At 42.2% G+C, this 19,149-nt stretch overlaps 1 long non-coding RNA gene across 2 annotated transcripts; it reads left to right on the forward strand.

Annotated features, from left to right (window-relative positions):
- Window positions 1-8,402: 8,402 nt before the first annotated feature.
- Window positions 8,403-18,642, forward strand: LOC128847009 (uncharacterized). 2 transcript variants are annotated; one of them, XR_008446828.1, is made up of 4 exons: window positions 8,403-8,513; window positions 9,100-9,176; window positions 16,772-16,918; window positions 17,891-18,642. It is a non-coding gene; the product is annotated as an uncharacterized LOC128847009 (long non-coding RNA). The 2 variants fall into 2 exon arrangements; XR_008446829.1 differs by lacking the exon at window positions 16,772-16,918.
- The last annotated feature ends 507 nt before the right edge of the window (window positions 18,643-19,149 follow it).

Below are 19,149 nucleotides of genomic sequence, written 5' to 3' on the forward strand. Positions count from 1 at the left end.
TTTTCATTCTTGCAACTGAAAGGGAACAAATCGTTACTGTTTTTTTTTTTTAATTAAATGTATCTCTTGAATCCCACGCTAATTTAGGTTTTAGAAATTCCATCAATATCATGGCAAATAATAAATATGCAGATGCTTGGACTACATCAGTTTTAGTGCTGTGATAAAGAGGTCATTTAGTGGAATGCTCTTGTGTTTATATGTACTGTATTTCTTCACCAACACGAAATAGTTCAGTCATTTCATTCATTCTTCTGCAGGACAAAGTCACTGATGGTACAGTGCCCAACTGCAGTGAAACCTCTTTATAAAAAGGATATTCATTCCCCTCCCACCCTGACCAACCTGATTTCATGTCTTCAGGAACACTGTGTCAATTATAGACTAGAAAAAAAAAAAGCTGCTGTCAAGGGGCTTCCGAGGAGTGGAATTGCCATGCAGATCTAGTTACACCATGTAAAATTAATCATTATATTTCTGCTGCTACCTTGTTTTTCTATTTGTGTCATACAGGGATTCTTAAATGACCTAATATTGAATCTAGTGAATTACAGGCTGGAGACCACAACGTTTGCTATGCCCTGACTGAGGATGGATAGATCTACAGGTTGCAGTTTTTCCTCATCTGCTTTGGAGTCTGTTTGCCTCCTGAGCCACCTCATTAATCATTCCTGGATTTCACCTTTCCGTAAATGGGAAGAACTTGTTAGTAGACTATTGTTTCTTTGCAGACTATATTTTTTAAATAGTTTAATATGTGATAAGCACAAAATCAAAGGGACATTGTGAAATCTTTCAGTTTGTAATGAAAAGTGACATTGGAGGTCCCAGTCTATACTCTGATTCTATCCCTATTAATCAATGCACTTTAAGCACATGGTTAACTTTACCCATGTGCTTAGGTCCTATTGACTTCAAAGTGACTTGAGTATGTTTTTGCAATAAAAGCGTGTGCTTAAGTGCTTTGCTGAATAAGGATGGACTTACACAAATACTTAAATGTTTTGCCAAACTGAGTCACTAGTGTTTTAAAAAATGAAAAGTAATCCTAAGAATTTGAATCAAACTTTTAAACTTAATACATTGCATATACTATTAAAGTTGATTTATTTGAGAACAAGGGATTTCTAAGCACAGAGACAGAGGATTAGGAATTCCAGAGTTCAAACATTGGCTTTGACAGAGACGTTGTCTCTGTCCTTGGACACTTTTACTCAGTTTCCCCATCTGTAAAATGGCGCTAATAGTAACTCCCACCTCAGAAAGTGTCATCTGGTTTAACTTATCATGGTTTGTAAAGTGGTTTGAAGAAGACTGTGATTATTTACACTTGATTAGTAATGCAGTTAAATGGAGTATCATTTTAAAAGAAGCAAAGAGTCCTGTGGCACCTTATAGATTAACAGATGTATTGGAGCATGAGCTTTCGTGGGTGAATGCAGCCGAAGAAGTGGGTATTCACCCACGAAAGCTCATGCTTCAATACGTCTGTTAGTCTATAACAGGGGTCGGCAACATTCGGCACGCGGCTTGCCAGGGTAAGCGGCGTGTGCGAGCGATGTGCTGGCCGTGGCTTCTCGCCGCCCCCATTGGCCCGGGACGGCGAACCGCGGCCAGTGGGGGCCGCGATCGGCCGAACCTGCCGCGTCAGCAGGTAAATAAAACTGGCCCGGCCCGCCAGGGTGCTTACCCTGGTGAGCTGCGTGCCGAACGTTGCCGACCCCTGGTCTATAAGGTGCCACAGGACTCTTTGCTTCTTTTACAGATCCAGACTAACACGGCTACCCCTTTGATTTTAAAAGAAGAATGTTCCCCATAGTAATATTGGTAACTAAATATTACACATTTATTTAAACTTTTTCAGTTGTATTTCTCTCCCAAGGGCATGAATTTAGACAATGTGTTACAAAGAAGCTGCCGTATTAATGGAAATTTTTCCATGACAGTTTCCACGGTGTTGAAAAACCATCTTCCACTGAAAAAAATGTTTTCATGGAAGGTTTTTCGCCAGCTCTAACAAACATTGATTTATACAGCTTCACAACTTGTCCATTATGTAAAGGCACAGAGAAGATGAGACTGAATGTTTCAAATGGGAATACCTAAAGTTTGGGAAACAGATTTAGCACCTTAACTTTAGGCACCCTCGTGTGCAAATTCTGGCCTAAAGTCCAGAAACTCAAAGAAATTTAGGTGCCTAACTCCGATTGAAATGTATGGACGTTAGATGCCTAAATACCTTTGAGGATCTGGGCCCACAAGACTTGCCTGTGCCCAAGTTTACATAGTTAGCCATTGGCAGAGTCCTAAATAGAAGCCAGGTTGCCTGATTCCCAGACCTTTACCCATTGCAAGTTTCGTTTTAGCCTGCTAGGTCCCTCTGTCAAACTATTCCCCAAGATCCAGGTAATGGCATGGAGAAAATTGCCGTGCTTTCTGTTCAGTGATGATCAGGGCTTCTAATATGAGATTCTTAAATATGGTATCTACCTGGATGGCTGCTGATGAGTTAAGTGTTTTCATTTGGGAGCCTTGATCTTTGTAGTCGTAAATCGTGAGCCTGGTCTGTCCTATAGGAGTATAGTTTTCTATGTTTCTAGGTATCCTTTTGAGGATGAAATTGCTGATGTCATAGTCTAGAATTTGGTAAATTAACTCTCTTTGGGCTAAGGTGGGAACTCAGTGAAGTATTGTTCTGATCCTGATCCTCCTGTGAGAGGGGAGGGACCTTCAACTCTTGTCTAAGTCAATGGGAATTGAGGGTGTTTGGGAGCTCTCAGGTCATATGGAGCATCTTGGAGGATCAGACCATAAATAGAAAGAGGGCATTTTTGGCTCTCAAAGGTATATAAAGGGTTTATGTTCACCCTTTTACCTTTCAACAAAGAAACAGATATTTCCTTCAAAGAGACAAATCAGCTCATATCCCAGGTAATTATCATTAGTATAAGTTGGAATATGCCCTTTTATGTTTACACTTTACCACCAGCCGTGATATTGGGCAGACTCTGAATGCAGGTGGAATTAAATAACATGCATAGAAAATGAGGTAGGGAATGGGAGACAAGAAAAAAATCTTTTCAATCTTGACCTTTTGACAACGTTGGCTATGATTTCACTAACCTAGTGACGCGCATTTTGAAATGATTTCAAAGAGCCTGGTATACTGGATGGCTGGGGGATTAGTAATGGAAAAGGAATCCTCACTGGGTCAAATATAGCCCAGGTCAGTAGTGTCAGAACATCATAACCATTTGAAATGCATTTCTTGGTCTCTGTCCCATTCTTAAGAGCTGATCCAATGAAGTCAATGTCAGCCTTTCCACTGACTTCAGTAGTCACCAGATCATATTCTTAGGGCTCAAAATTCACTACACATCACAAATTTCGCTACAACCATTTTCTCCCTTGGGGACAGTCTCAGCAGAAACTAGCTGCTCATGGAATCGAACTATTCTCTTGTCCTTTGAGTTGGTTCCTCCAGGAAAGGACTGTGTGCCTAATGTGCAGATCTTACTCATACAACACTGCCTCTAACTAAGTGGTATAGATGTTTTGTGTGGCAGACAAAACACTGATGAGGTGTGAAGAGGATTGCACTGCCATTGTCTATGCCAGACATCTCCCTTGGATAGACAGACAACTTCATTCTCCTTTCCGACAGCGTGGCATTCATTTCAAAGAAACATTCCAAAGACACTTCATAATCCATGTGTGCAGTTCAATATCCATTGTGATGGACTTTTTAATTACCTTATTATGAGTTTTGGCAGATATGTCTATGTAATAATCAATTGTTGTCTCTCCTGACCACCCACCGCACATACATACACTTAATATTAGAACTGCCCAGAGAGAAAGTTAATGGCTCTCTGTTAGACAGCAAATAAAAAAATGTATTAGTCAACTATCCACTGTAAAATATTATCTCCCTGCAGGCATATTCCACTATTGATTCACCTCAAGGGAAGTATTTCTGATGCATCTACCGTAAAACAAGTAAATTGCTCTGTAATTGCAAGGGTTGCAAATTAACATGAAGTGGCCATGGCAGGGTTCTGGTCCTTCAGCAGCATCCCCTTGGGTTCTGATGGTTTTGTATACTCACTCGGGGTCCAGTCGCTCATGTGGGGTGTTTAGTAGCACTCTGAAGGGAAAAGAGTCTCAGCTGTCCAGCTGAGTTTCTCTGGATGCTCATCCCTTCTGGGGTTTTAATGGAACTAACATCTTATGAGCAAGATAATAAATGAAGGAAAAGGAAATAATCAGCCAATCCCTACTGGGCCACTGACCTCTCTTCCTTCAGATGGGCCTGCAGTGGGCCACAGTCTGGTTTAAAGTCCACTGGTTCACCAGCAGAAGGAACAGGATAAAAGCCCTCTTCACCTCAAGATGACATGTGCCTCTTTTAGGCCAGGGATTAGGCTCTGCCCTCTGCCAGCCTCTTCCAGGGAGCCGGAAAGTTCAGTATCCTGCTCACCTCCCAGAACAGCCTGCTACTGAACTGAGCTCTCCCGCTCTTGAACCCCATCTCCATTCTTATCATGACTTACAGGTGTGATAGGGCAGGGCCACTCCAGCCCAGAGCAACTCCTTAACCCATTCCGGATTGTTGCAGGGTTTATACATCATATCACAGGTAGTGATTAAAAACAGAATTCTGTGGAACACATATGGGCATTTGGGTTCCGATGCCCAACCACTGTTACACAAGGGAAAGGCATAGAGATGACTTCCACTGCAATTGTATTTTTGACAGTTGGCACATCAGGTGGCATGGAAGTGCCAGCTTTGAGCTGATCACAGTATCTTTCTTTCATGAGCTTTTTTCATGTGGTGAATATTTGTGTTTGCAAAGGCTAAGGAACTGGCAATAATGAGAAACCAAATTTTCTGTTGACTCAGGGGCTTCACTTTTCAGTACTGACAGTTCCTTTCTGATATACACAGCCTCAGTGAATACCCATCTGCACTGCCCTAGAGATGACCTTGAGGAACTCCTTGTAGAGGGTGTTTTGTTTACAGAAAGGAGACAGTTCAGTCTCCATCATGTCTCTGAAAGACGAACGTGAATCACACCAATTTTATAGAACTATTCAAGGTGACATATGAGGCAATCTTCTGTCTAGTAAGGATTGAGACCACATGATCTATTTGACTAAGGACTCTGTCTAGACTGGAATTCTGTCCAAGAGATGGCTGCTTAGTTTCCTCCACTTAGTAGCTCATCTCTAGTTTGTACAGAGCTTTGGAATATTTTAATTCTATTTTTATCTTGCACACTGGTATTGTTAAAGCACAAGGAGTTGTAACTTCTGTTACTGCACATTCCAAGGGATTGGGGATGGCTTGACTTCTATATTTCTTGGAAACTGTAGGAATTTAGAAAGAAATGGAGCAGTTTCTTCCCTCTCTGTGGGATGGAAGGGTTTCTTTTGAAATGCTTTAGTCTCTAACTCTTTCAGTGTTTTTTTTTTTTTTTTTAATAGGTTGCTTTACTGATCTTCAAGTTAGAAATAGAAATTAATGGAGATATCCCATCTCCTAGAACTGGAAGGGACCTTGAAAGGTCATCGAGTCCAGCCCCCTGCCTTCACTAGCAGGACCAAGTACTGATTTTGCCCCAGATCCCCAAGTAGCCCCCTCAAGGATTGAACTCACAACCCTGGGTTTAGCAGGCCAATGCTCCCCCCACTGAGCTATCCCTCCCCCCAAGTTCCCCCACTCCCCCTGGATGGGATGTGTCTGTGGCCTGTATATTGCAGCTGTACGAATAATACATAGGTACCCGCTCAGACAAGTCAAACTTCATGAATAGGATTGGAATAATTAACCTATCTGCATAGATTTGATCTTTGAACATGCTAGTGTGGACAGGCTGCTCTTTTTAGATCCCTCAGACGGGAAGTCATATGTTCTTTCTCGTGAGGAAGTTTGCTGAAGTAAATATGGCAGCAAGTGTCTTTTTAATAAGTGATTTTTGTCCCCTGGATTTTTCATATCAACAATTCTATTTTGCCATACTCTGAAGAAACCTTTATTATCCTTCATGTCCCACCAGGCTCTGAAGACTTTGCAAGTGCCTGAAGCACTGGTAATGTAAGCTTAAAGCTCACAATTAGAACACTGCTTATCCCTTTCTGCATCAGTGTCTGTGCTCAAGGTGGCTAAGTTCAGGGTTGGTAACAGGGGAGTTATATATCAATTTAGCCTTTAGTATTCTGTGTCTAGCAAAAGCAATAACCTGAACAAACTTCCTCTTCAACTCTATAATTCTGAACCCACCCGTAGACACAAAATCTTGCACTTTCTTAATTAATATAGCTTCATAAACCTAGGGAGATTTCTTTGGGCTTAATGTAGGGATGAAACAGGGAAGTTAAAATCCAAGGTTCTGCTTCAGCATGCTAGGGAAATTAAAGTTTGTTTACATCCCGAGTCAAACATTGGCATTATCTTTTCATTTTGAGCTGTTTTTCATTCTCCACAAAGTTGAAAATATCCAGGCAGATTAGACTGGAGAGGCAGCTAACTGGGAGATGCTAGGTCACCCTGTATTTCTCAAGCAGCCAATGAAAATGTTTCTTTATTGGAAGCACAGCATCTCCAAAAATTCCCACTGATATGCACACAAGAATCAGGCTGGATGGAGATGATTTGCAGGAATTGTGCAGCATCCTAAAATTGATAGGTTTTGGTAGCATTTTGACCAAATACCAAAATGCACCATATACTGTAAATTGATCATACAGTGTAGATTAAATAAATATGCCTTACCAGTGCCTTGGTGGCAGGGATTGTGTGCTGAGGGTTTGGCGAGTCCAAGAATAAGAATAATTTCTTGGATTTCACTTCCCAGGCTCATGGTTTAGGCATAGATTCAGTGCTGAATAAGAGCGAGGGTTTGCATTCAGATTTGAGCTTTTTCTCATAAAATTTTATTCCCAGATGGATGAAATCTTGCAAAATCAGCCAATCTCTTGAGTTATAGCTGTAAAATCAGCTGCCATTTGAAAGGTTTTGGACACATATGAAAATAAATCTCCTCTCAGATTTATAATTTATCCAGAACCAAAACTCTGTGGCTGGGTGCAATCCTAGGATTTGACTCCAAAGCATGTCAGAATTTGAAGGGGTTCACATACATGTTGCTGCTTTGGCCTATCTCATTGCAAGGGTAACGCTTGCAAGTTGGTTGACTGGATCATACAATGGCGTTGTGACAGGGCACTACCTGGAGAACCCTGATCAATGAGGTTGGTGCTGCCCTGGGAAGGTTGCAGGCTTAATTGAAGTTAATTCGCCAGTTTCTGTTGGGGTTTACTGACACTTGGGTGGCAGTTGCTGGGCTAATTAGTTAATTGGCTCAGTAATTGGGAGGATATATTTGGGAGGAACGAGGAAGTAAGGGTGGGGGTTCAGAGAGTGGGCTGGGAAGAGGAGAGAAAATTGTGTGGAAATTGCCTTCTGCTGTATAGCTGTGGTTCCCTCTGTAACAGCTTTGTAATGGAAGATTAAAGCATACATAGTGAAAGGGAAACAACCTACACATGTCTGTGGCTAGGACACCATGAGAACGTGCTAGGCAGTGCTATTCACAGGGTAGGTGAAGGAATCAATGTTGATCTTGAAGAAGGCTGGCAACACCATGAGCATTTATGGAAAATGAAGCACTAAGTGGTTAAAATCCTCACCCTGTAATAGGCCAGGTGTCCTCAACTCTTGCTGAATCCCAGCATCTTGTAGGAGCAGCTGTAAGTCTTGCCCAAAGTCGCACAGAAAGTCTGTAGCAGAATCAAGAATAGAACTCAGGACTCCTGGCCCATGCTTTTAACTACAAAGTCATTGTCCCTCATTACAGAAAAGAACAGTGCTGTAGTCTCAGCAACAGAACACCACGTGGTAACTTCTTGTTGTTCTCCAGTCTATCACCCCTGCTAAATGCCTCCCAGGGGCACTCACAAAATCTTAATGGGCTTTACCAAATGAATTAAGAGGCTTTATAGCTTTTACCTAAGACTCAGAATGGGTTACAAGTAGAGCTGAGTGAAATTTGTTGCCTCATCTTTCAGTGAAAAATGCAGATTCTGTGAGATTTCGTGAATTTGTGTCAGCTTTGCCACATTGTTCATTTCAGGAGGGAAAAGCCCCAACCAAAATTAAAAAAAAATATTAAAACATTTTGTTTTGAAAATGCCAAAACAAAATGTTTCAATTTTTCCATATTGAATGACTTTGCATGTCAAAGTTTTCTTTCATACGATTTCAAGAATTCAAAAGCATTTAAAAGTGGTCAAAATCAAAACATTTTGTTTGACCCGAAACAATTTTTTCCCTGACATTTCAAAAATGCTGTTATTTGCCTTGCTGTAGTTCCAGGATGAATCTGCTGAGCCCTGCTCTTCCCTCCCCATAGGAAGGAGGGCCCACAATCATTCGAAAGACACATGAGCTCATTTGGCTACCCCTCGATGGTAGCAATACAAGGATCTGTGATGCTTATGAGACTTCAGGTCTGTAAAGTTTCTTTTTCCATTTCCAATTTCTCAATCCAATTGAGATTGTTAGTTGGGTAAACTTTTAGCTTGTGCTTTGTATTCTCCTGAGAGAAGGCAGATCTCCTTTGGATCTGCCAGCTATACTAATCCAGATCTGTCTGCACCTTTGCTTATTGAATATTATCTTTTTTTCCCCTTGCCTCTTCTTTCTAGTGAGGGGATGGAATCAGAGCACTAATTAGACTCTGGTGCCAATTTACTGATGCACCACTGCCTGTGCACCCCGGGAGAGAGGGATTAACAGCATTTTGAACCTCTTAGCGAGAGTTACTAGCCTATAATATTTGTAGTAATTCTGTCACCAGTGATATCTGCATGACGTGCAAATATAACCTTTCCTCCAGATTGAACTCTGCCATGTACTCTTTCATTTTCATTTGAACCCCCTCCTGCCCCCCGAGAAAAAAAACCCTCACAACACCTTGTCCAGCTGTATCCATAGTTTTATTGCTGCAGTAAGTTTCTAGATATTTGGGGGGGTAGAACTCTTAGTGTTCCTATACAGTACTTTTTTTCTTAAACAAAGTCATTGCCATTCCAGGTGTGGATATGGAGAAATTTGTTATGGGAAGATAAGCTGCACATGCCGTTCACTGTTGGCAAATGTAAAGTAATGAGGTAAGGTACCTTTACAGTTCAACAGCAGCACAGCACAGAATACAGAGCAAGAGAGAAACCTGAGGTGACTGTGAATAACCCACTTTATCTCTCCGTAAAATATTTAGTAGCAGTGTGTAGGGAATGTGTTTTGTGGAAGCTATTTTGATATAAAATGAGGTAATAGTGAGACTTCATTTTAAATAGTGTGAAATATAATGTATGGTCTTATATAATGACAGAATGCTACAAAAATGTGGCACATCTTCATAATTATTATTTCGATTATGGCAGCCTTTGGATCCCAGACAGGGATTCTGGGCCTTATTGTATTAGCCATCACAAGAACAAATAACACAAAACCCCTCTCTGCCTTGGAGCTCACAATCTAGGGGTTTAGACAATACACAACAGATAAATAAACACGTAAACAAGGATGGGGAGGGAGATGACATAAGGGAATGCATAGGGCAGATAGTCCCCAGCCTGCTCGCTTTTCTCGGAGTGCCCTAATGGTAGAACATGACATTGCCAAGTTAGCTAGTGAATTCAGTGTCCATGGGATTCCCCATTTGTCAGCCAGGATGAAATGATTATGGATCATTTACTTGTCTCTGTGTCAGGGCTCTGGTGAGGAGTTTTGGGATCTCTCTTCCCCTGCTGTCCAATCACTAATCCATCCCATATAACACAGACACTTGCCAGTGCAAACACATGACTGGGCCAGCCTACCATTACTTTCCTGCTAACCTTCCCCCAAATAAGACTCGCTGGTTCAAATGTATGCAGAACGTGGGCATAAAAGTACAAAGCAAATTCCTTTTTCAGTTCAAATGTCCCCTCCCCCGCCCGACTTGGGAAGATATTTGGTGATATTTGCCCAGCTCCAGTTCAAGTATGCAGTAAATTGCCAAGCACAGCGATAGAAGTGAATGGGAGTAAATCAGACCTAGAGGATGTTGGACAAAGTAATGGAAAAAGAAGGAACCTGGCGGTGCAGCCAATAGCTGGATGTTTGGTATTAAGATGTGGGACACATGGGTTGGTTTGATTTAATGCTGAGAAAAGTTAATTAATCCAAACATACGAAAAAAATAAGAATCCCAGGGCAGTAACAGCAGGAACTGACACATTCCCCTACAGTGAAAGAGAATCATAATAGAAGCAGAGGTTTTTAAGAGTCCTGCTATGGAATTTTTTGTCTTTGAGTTTGCAACATGGGAGGGTTGCGTTCCTCAGTGATAAATTCTCTTTTGCAAACTGGACTGAGAAGGAGAGGGGGATGGAATCAATTACAAACCATATCAGACATTTAAGTTTGAACACACGACCTTGCAAAGGCTTGCATGAAATCTTACTAGCAATATAAACAGGACTGGTGCCAAACTAAGCACCAGAAATATTCAATAATAAAATACAGCTGTCTCCATTGGCATTTACCCATGAAAGTTTGTCATTTTTACTGTTAGAAATGCTGACAAAGAGAAATCTGTCAAATGAAAACATTTTTTCAGAAGAGGGAGGCTTTCATGAGCTGCAGCCTAAATATTCATTTAACATTTGAACATTCCATAAAAATAATTTATAACATAATTTCTTCTTAGAAACTCATTTCAACTGAGTACTTTCCAAAGACCCTGGTTGAGCTTGGCAACGCTAACAGCTTTGCTTTCAAACCCATAATTCTTAATTATTAAAATACTCAATATACACTTTTCTTGGATTCTAGCACAGCACATCAAAGCAGGGGCCCCTCTTTGCTTCAACTTAATGCACACCATGTCAGTTAAGGAGGAAATAGGAGTGACACTAGTCTGTAGAGCATACGGCTTGGATTTTGCAACTCTCATTTATATAAGCAGTCCCCAAAAATTGCATAGAGCTGCTTGCATGAGTAAGGGCTATTTGTATAAGGGAGGCTTTGCAGGACTGTATCCTGTGGAGGCACTTACTGTACCTTTTGGTCACAAAATAATATTGTGAAACCGAGACAGTAGAAATAGACCAGCACTGGTTATCACTCATAGGTCACCCTACCTACTGACATTGATGGGAGTTACTTGAACCTTGTGGCAGGACAATAGGGCAACTGAGGTCCCAAACATGGGGGTCAGCTTTTCAATACCCCTCCCACTCTCTCAGCATTAACAGGAAGGTAAAAGAGAGAGAGATACATACACTGAATTGTTAACCCTCCTATGTACACTCTGTAGCTCTCACCCATTGTGCGTATTTCCTCCATTAGGGTCGTCTTCTGAATTAGTTTAGCTTTTTGAATATTGTGTTATTTGATTGGCTGCTTGTCCAAATTCTTTACTTCTATACAGCCTGTCATCTGAGTAGACATCCAATCAAAATGCATAGTGCTGAAGGGGTCAGGTAAGACTGACGTAGCCCACAGTAATACCACATCTCAACACACAGGGCCACATCCTGAGGTTTTGAACATAGCCCTTTCTTAAGCAAATCCCCATTGATATCCATGGAACTTTTGCCTGATTAAAGGTGGAGTGGGGCCATAGATTTAGATTCAAGTTTCTCCTTCTTATTGCAGAGAAGGTGGCAGTCGCCCGCTCCATGAATCCCTTCACTGGATGCCTGTCTCTTACCTCAGCAAATTCTAGCTTCTTTTCCTCACCTACAGGACCCTACATAGCCTTGTCCCCATTTTCACATTCGCTTCCTGCTCTCGTCTTGTGGCTCTGGTCACGGCTTCACTCATGCTTCTCCCTGCTTCACCTCTCCTTGCCCACGAAGAGCATTCTTGCTTCCTCCTAAAACCAGTCAGTCCTTCCAAGAGCCCTCCTTTTCTTTCTTCCCTTCTTCTGCAGTCCTCACAGAGAGAAGGGGCCAGAAGGAGGTGTAAACTACACCAGCTCAGACTGTCTTAGGCTCAGCTCAGGGTATGGCCCTACATTTTTAAAGCATTGTAAAATGTCTGGTTGTTTATAATAATGATAGTCATCAGTTTTCCAAACTTATAATGGTCATGGGAGGATATAAACTCTTTCTCTTCAGATGTCCTACCTTGTTTGTACCAAGTCAAAAGTCCTTAAACTGAGAGACTATTACGTGCATTTAGTCCCAGACTTAAAAGAGAGAGAGAATGTGTTGTAAAAACCTCCTCTTGTTAAAATTATGGTCCCTGTAGTGTCCTCCTTGTTAAAATACTGCATAGTCATAAAATTCAGCTTGAAAATTATATGATCGGTCTCAAAGCAACTACCATCAACGGTTCTCCTTGTCAGTCCTTTACAGTTTAAGTACTGATTAAATTCTATAAATGTGGACAAAAATGACATTCCAGGTTTGTGAAGCTGAGATTGCTTTGAGCTTGTAGGTAATACACGGTCCAGCAATTATTAATGTTTAACTGAATGACATTGCAAGTAATGAGAAGACACTGTAACTTTAAAAGAGTAATTTCTTTAAAGGCTAAGAGTGACTGTTATCTTTTTTTAAAAAAAATTCTCTATTTATTCCAGCTTAGCCCTCAACTCTCGGCTGTGCTATGTAATAATAATGGAACTGCTCAGACAGCAATTTACCAATGTGCTTGAGGCCCTGTCAAACCACATGGAGTGATGCCATAATCAAATTCACAATGTCTTATCTTCCTCAGATAAAGTAATCATCAAAGGAGTGCTGGCATGAACAGAGAAAAGATTCAGGGCACAGACCTACTCTAATGTATTGAGCTGCGACACAAATTGGGCTGTCCTTGTTTGCCTTTCTTCTTTGTCTCTGTTTCCAATTGGTCTGCCAAAGCAATGCTGCTGGTTTGGTTTCACACCATCTATTTGAGACAACAGACTTTAAAACAAATAAATCTAGAAAGGGTTAAAATTCAGACTGCAGTATATTTTTCCCTTTCCTTCTTTTTCCTTTAACACACTCATTGGCTGACATTATAAAGAGTAAATCCACAGACTAGAGATTTTCTGTTAAATCAATAAAATATTGTTTAAAAACTGAGTTAAGTGCATTATCTGTCCATTACTACATTGTGGTTTGCCCTCAGTCAAGGAACTGAGACAAAGGCTCCCACAAGGCAAATCACATTTGTTGTTAACCTAAATTAGATTTTCCATATAAGGGAGATATTTCAGGGCCTCTCTTTCTACAGGGTACTTAAGCACATGACTAACTTTAAGCACATGAGCAACCCCACTGATGTCAATGGGACTACACACATAGTTAAAGATAAGCTTAACAACCTCGAGTTGAGTCCTAAATATTCAGGATAAGCAAAGTAAAAAGAAAAGACAATTGTTCAATGTTAATGCCTATTTAAAGAGAAATCTTTTCAATTATTTAAGGACAGCTAAAAGGAGAGAAGAGGTAGAATCAGAGTTTCCATCAAATCGTAGAACTGTAAGATTGGAAGGGATCCCAAAGTCATCAAGACCCCCACCCCCGCCTTCTGGCAGGACCAACTAAACTTAGACCATCCCTGACAGGGAGTTGTCCAACCTGTTTTTAAAAACCTCCAATAATGGGGATTCCACAACCTCCCTGGATACTCCTGGGTGAGAATCACCGATCTAGACCGCCTTTCTCTAGTTTGCTTATGAAAATGTCACATGGGGCTGTGTCAAAAGCCTTACTAAAGTCAAGATATATCACATCTACTCCTTCCCCCCATCCACTAGGCCAGTAACCCTGTTGAAGAAGGACATCAGGTTGGTTTGGCATGACTTGTTCTTAACAAATCCATGCTGGCTATTTCTTACAACCCTGTTATTCTTCAGGTGCTTACAAATAGATTATTTAATACTTTGTTCTAGTATCTTTCCAGCTATTGAAGTTAGGCTGACTGGTCTATAATAGGGTCTATAATTTCCCGGGTCCTCTTTGTTCACCTTTTTAAAGATAGGTACTATGTTTTCCCTTCTCCAATCTTCTGGAACCTCAACTATCCACCCGGAGTTCTCTAAGATAATTGCCAATGGTTCTGAGATTATTTCATCTAATTCCTTAAGCACCCTAAGCTGAAGTTCATCAGGCTATGCCGACTTGAATATATTTAATTTATCTAAATATTCTTGAACCTGTTCTTTCCTGATTTTGGTGTTCATTCCTTTCCCCTTGTTAATATTGTGTTGAGTATCTGGTCACCATTAAATTTTTAATGAAGACTGAAGCAAAATAGGCATTAAACACCTCAGCTTTCTTGATATCATCGGTTATTAGCTCTCCTTCCCTGGTACGTAGTGGACCTATACTTTCCTTCATCTTTCTCTTGCTCTTAAAGTTTTAAAGAACTTTTATCACCTGCCCCCTTTGAACCTAGTTTAAAGCCCTCCTCACTAGATTGGTGAATCAGTGTGTGAAGACGCTCTTCTCCTTCTTGGTCATGTTTTCCCCACCTCTTCTCAGCAGACTTTCTTCTCAGAACAGCATCCAATGGTTTAGAACACTGAAGTCCTTCTATTGACACCACTTGTGCAGCCAGCCATACATTCATCTTCAGGCTATGTGCGTCCCTGCCTAGGCCCTGACTCTCAACTGGAAGGAACGACAAGAATATAACCTGTGCCTCTGACTCCTTCACCCTAGATCCCAGAGCCCTGTAGTAACTGCTGATCTGCTCAGGGTCAGACCTGACAATGTCATTAGTGCCCATGTGGCTGAGCACAATGGGGCAGTGGTCAGAGGGAACAGATGAGCCTCCACAACTCTTCCATAATGTCTTGGACATGGGCTCCAGGCCGGCAGCAACATATCTCACAGGACATCATGTCAGTTCTTTTCTAGGGATCTGAGTCAAAGGCCAGTGAAGTCACTAAGATTCTGTCCATTGTCTTCAGTGGGCTTTAGCTCAGGGCCCAGTTGAATAAATCATAAACCGGCCACGAGCCAATGATATAAAACGGCATGCAAGACCTAGAATTAGGGTGCTAGTTTTGCAGAACCCTGCTCTCTTTTTTTAAAAATTGTTGTGGATTTTATTAGCTGCAAGACAATTAAGACTGAATCCTGCGGCCTGCTGAGCACCCTCAACTCCCACTGCCTGCAATGTGTAGCAACTTGCAAGATTGGGCCCTTATAATTCTTTAGCATTAAGATATAGCTATTTTCCACAAATGTGTTACCCTCACAATTAAACCAAAGAGTATTTACATTCCCTGGGACTTCAGCACTCCTAAGAAAGGGAAGCATATTTGATCCAAACCCTTTTAGCCTTCCTCACAGGCACAGTTAATTTGATTTTGACCCCAAATCTGTAACAACCCACACCGTTGTGTCACAATGGGAACTAACTCCTGCAAAGGTTGTAACAAATTTGTATAATTCAGACCTGGAATATAGATTTTTTTAACCTTGTCTTAAATGTATTTTAAGATTTTTAAAGCCCACAAGTATACTATTCTGAAGGGGAGCAGGGAAAACGCAAAAAAGAATCTGTAAGAAAATGTACTGCAACGTTACATAATTCTAACCACTCCTACACTGAGAGTGTCTTTGGTTTACCTTGTTTTGCAGAAGTGTTTTATAAACTCAGCTGTGTATTTGAACAAAAGGAATGTTTTCTGAAAAATAATGATGAATAGCTGGCTTCTGCTTTTATAACCATGCAAGTGCTAGGTAGATAGAACCACACACAATAAGAATATATACAGTGAGCCAAATGTTCTCCCCACTAATAATACCCTGCAATTCCACCAGCTCCAGTGCGAATCCACATGATATAAATCCTGGCAAAATCTGGTGTCAGCTGTGTGTATAGTGGGCCTGCTCCCATTCCCAGTGATGTCAGTTGCATAGGCACAAATGCCACTTCTCATGTCTCCAAAGAGAGGGGAACTTGTGCCTGTGGATTCTGGCTATAGGGGTGCAGAAGGAGGCAGTTCCCTTCTTTCTGCTTATCCTGTAGAGCTCCATGGATCTCTTTGGGTTCTAGATCCACAGGTTGGGAGAGGTCGTCCAAGCTCCACTAGATTTCTGCCCCCACAAATACACAGATCACAGGGGCACCAGTTACCACACACATTCCCTGTCCCTGTGCAATAGGTTCCCTGGCAGAAGGCTGGCCGTGCTGGACGAGGGCACCTCCATATACACTGTATGCTGGGAAGATAGTTTCTTCACCAGCTCTGAAAGTGAAACAGAAAAGAAGATTTGGGGGTAGAGTCACTGGATCCATACTATGAATATTGTGCATGGAGGGGCAGTGTGGCTATTCCAGGCCACAGACTGGATCGGTGGTTACAGAGAGGCACAGAGCACTGCATTCCCCACAACCTTCCTCAGGACTGGGAAGGGATGTTCCAGTCCCCGTTTAGCTCCCCAGAGCAGAAGTTCATTGTCTTAGGCTTTTAATGGAGGTTAGATATCACCTAGAGAGGGTTAGAAATGGACTAGAGTAGGGTTACCATTTGTCCAGATTCTCCTGGACATGTCTGGCTTTTTGAGTTTAAAAATAGCATTTTGGGGGAATTTGTACATTTCCGGATTTCTCTCCCGCAAAGCGTGACAGGGCAGCCAGCTGGATCGAGCCACTCGCACAGGGCTCCAGCAGCCAGAGCCCCTCCTCCGCTTCCCCCCTCCTCTCCCCTGCAGCTTCAGATCACTCCTCTACTCTCTCTCCCCCCTCCCCCTCCCTGCATTCGCAGATTACCGGCCATTCGCATTGGGCCTCCAGCAGTTTGGAGTTCCTCCCCCTGCTCCCCCTCCCCTGCTGCACTCTGCGAGGGCGGGAACCGGGCTATGCGCTCCGTGGGGGAGCGCGGCAGCGTGTCCACGCTGTTCTGAGCAGCACGGTAAGGGGGCCAGGGGGTCGGAGAAGGGGCAGGGGGGTTCTAGAGGGAGCAGTCAAGAGACAGGGAGGGGCAGTCAGGGGACAAGGAGCGGGTGGGGGTTCTGAGGGGGCAGTCAGGGGGTGGGAAGTGGGAGGGGCAGGGGCGGGGCTAGGGCAGGGCTCCCACCATCCTCTTTTTTGATTGTTGAAATATGGTAACTCTAGACTAGAGCAGTCAAGGAAGGGTTTCTGAGTACTGGAGTATCCAGCTGGTCTGAATTAAAGGAATTCACATCAAGTGAAGGATTCCCCATTACTCAGGTGGAAAGCTCTTTGGAGCAGGGGTTGTCTTGTTTGTTCTGAGTTTGTATAATGCCTACCACAATAGGGCCTGGTCTATGACTGGGGATCCTAGTAATATACTCGGCACTACGGTACTACAAATAATATAAAAGCAATTAATAACGTGTGACATCTTGCACTACAGGTGCCAATTTCAATGTGTCACTGATTGTGACACATACAAGAAGCATTGTGGTTGCAGTGCCTACTAGGAGGAAGCAGAAATTTCAACAATTCCAGTTCACAAAGTTCAACAATAATGGGAAGGGTTGGTGTGATTAAAACTTTCTTTTAAAAAAATCAAACTTTCCCCCACCACCCTAGGACAGCACTTAAGGAGCATGCGGGGGAGGGGTTTCTCAGTGCTTGGGACTCCTCGAGTGGATGCAGGAGGGAGAAATTAAAAAGTTTTACAAGGGGTTTTCCTAACTTTGTATTATGAATATTGGTTTGGTTCTGGGTTGGTTTCTTTAAGTTATTGTCAAAGTTTAGCATAGATTTCATGGGACCACAAACTCCATCAGCTAATAGCAAACTCATATAGCATGAACACAAAATAGGTAATACAAAAAAGAATAGACTCCTTTGTTTTGTTTTTGAAATGTTTGTCTAATGTTCAGGCATCCTGAGCATGAGTGTCATATACTTGCAGGCATGGTGTGTGGAATTCACTGCAAAGTATCCCATCCTTATCCCTCAACTTAGATGTCTCTCTGTATATTCGCCCGCATCATAGAGATGGGTGTCAACCAAGTGCTCGATCCAAACATCTCAGAACCTTGGAGAGAAGAAATGGGAATCAGAACCCAGATCTGCATTGTACATCTGGCTTTTGTCTCGGTAATGGGTCAAAACAAAACACTGGATCCAAACACTGCTTTTTTTGGGGGGGGGAGTGCTTTTGTATTTTACTACTCAGGCCTAGATAATGTACACATTGAGTCTATAATCGTATATCGATATGATTTATTATTTATGCAGTCCCAGAGATGTCCAAAAGGATTATATGTGTAACTTCATCTTTTCCAGGGATGCTTACTGTAGCAGGATGCTGGTGCAAAAGCACCTAATTAGCCCCTGCCCAGTCAGCTCCAATCAGGGGAAACAGATTGGGGCTGATGGAAAAGGCCTGATGCTTGCCTGAGGATTGGCAACACCTGCTGGCCTGACAAGCCAAGGGCTATAAAGGCTGGAGGCAGCCAGGGAGAAGTCAGTCAGGGAACTGGAGGCCTCCTAGCTGAAGGCTGATTCTGCCTGTAAAAGAGGTTGAATAATCCTGTAAAGCTCTAATAAATTTGTTAGTCTCTAAGGTGCCACAAGTACTCCTGTTCTTCTTTTTGCGGATACAGACTAACACGGCTGTTACTCTGAAACCTGTAAAGCTTGTAAATAGACAGACACTGGTGGTGGGATAACTGTAAGTAAATAAAGACATGGGTGTTGCACAACCTTGAAGCCTCTCTGAGCCTTATTGGGGCAGCAAGCGGGCCCCAAGAAGAGGGGTGGGTCGTGGACCCTGTTACACTTACCATTGGAATACTCTGGGCACGTAGCAGTAGCAATAGCATGGGATTCGCTGAGACCTGCAGTGGGTGACGAGTATTCACCACTCAGTAGATTCCCAAGCCCATTTATTATAGCTGTTTTTTCTGTCCTTGCTTCTAGGCATATGTACAATACAAGCAACAACACATACATCTCTCCCTCCCCCCACCCCCTCCCAAAAACACAACAAAACAAAACAAAACAACTTCCCCAACTTCTACACAAATAAGTTACGAACTCATCTCACTTTTTCAAATCATCAGGATGAAGATATTCCCTCCCCTTTATCTCAGTTACCCTCTTGTTAACTCACCCCACTGTTTGAAAGCCTGGGAGGCAGTGTGCTTAGACTGTTAGAATAAGGGA

The sequence above is a fragment of the Malaclemys terrapin genome, chromosome 12 (assembly GCF_027887155.1).
Source record: "Malaclemys terrapin pileata isolate rMalTer1 chromosome 12, rMalTer1.hap1, whole genome shotgun sequence".
NCBI classification, from domain to species: Eukaryota; Metazoa; Chordata; order Testudines; family Emydidae; genus Malaclemys; species Malaclemys terrapin.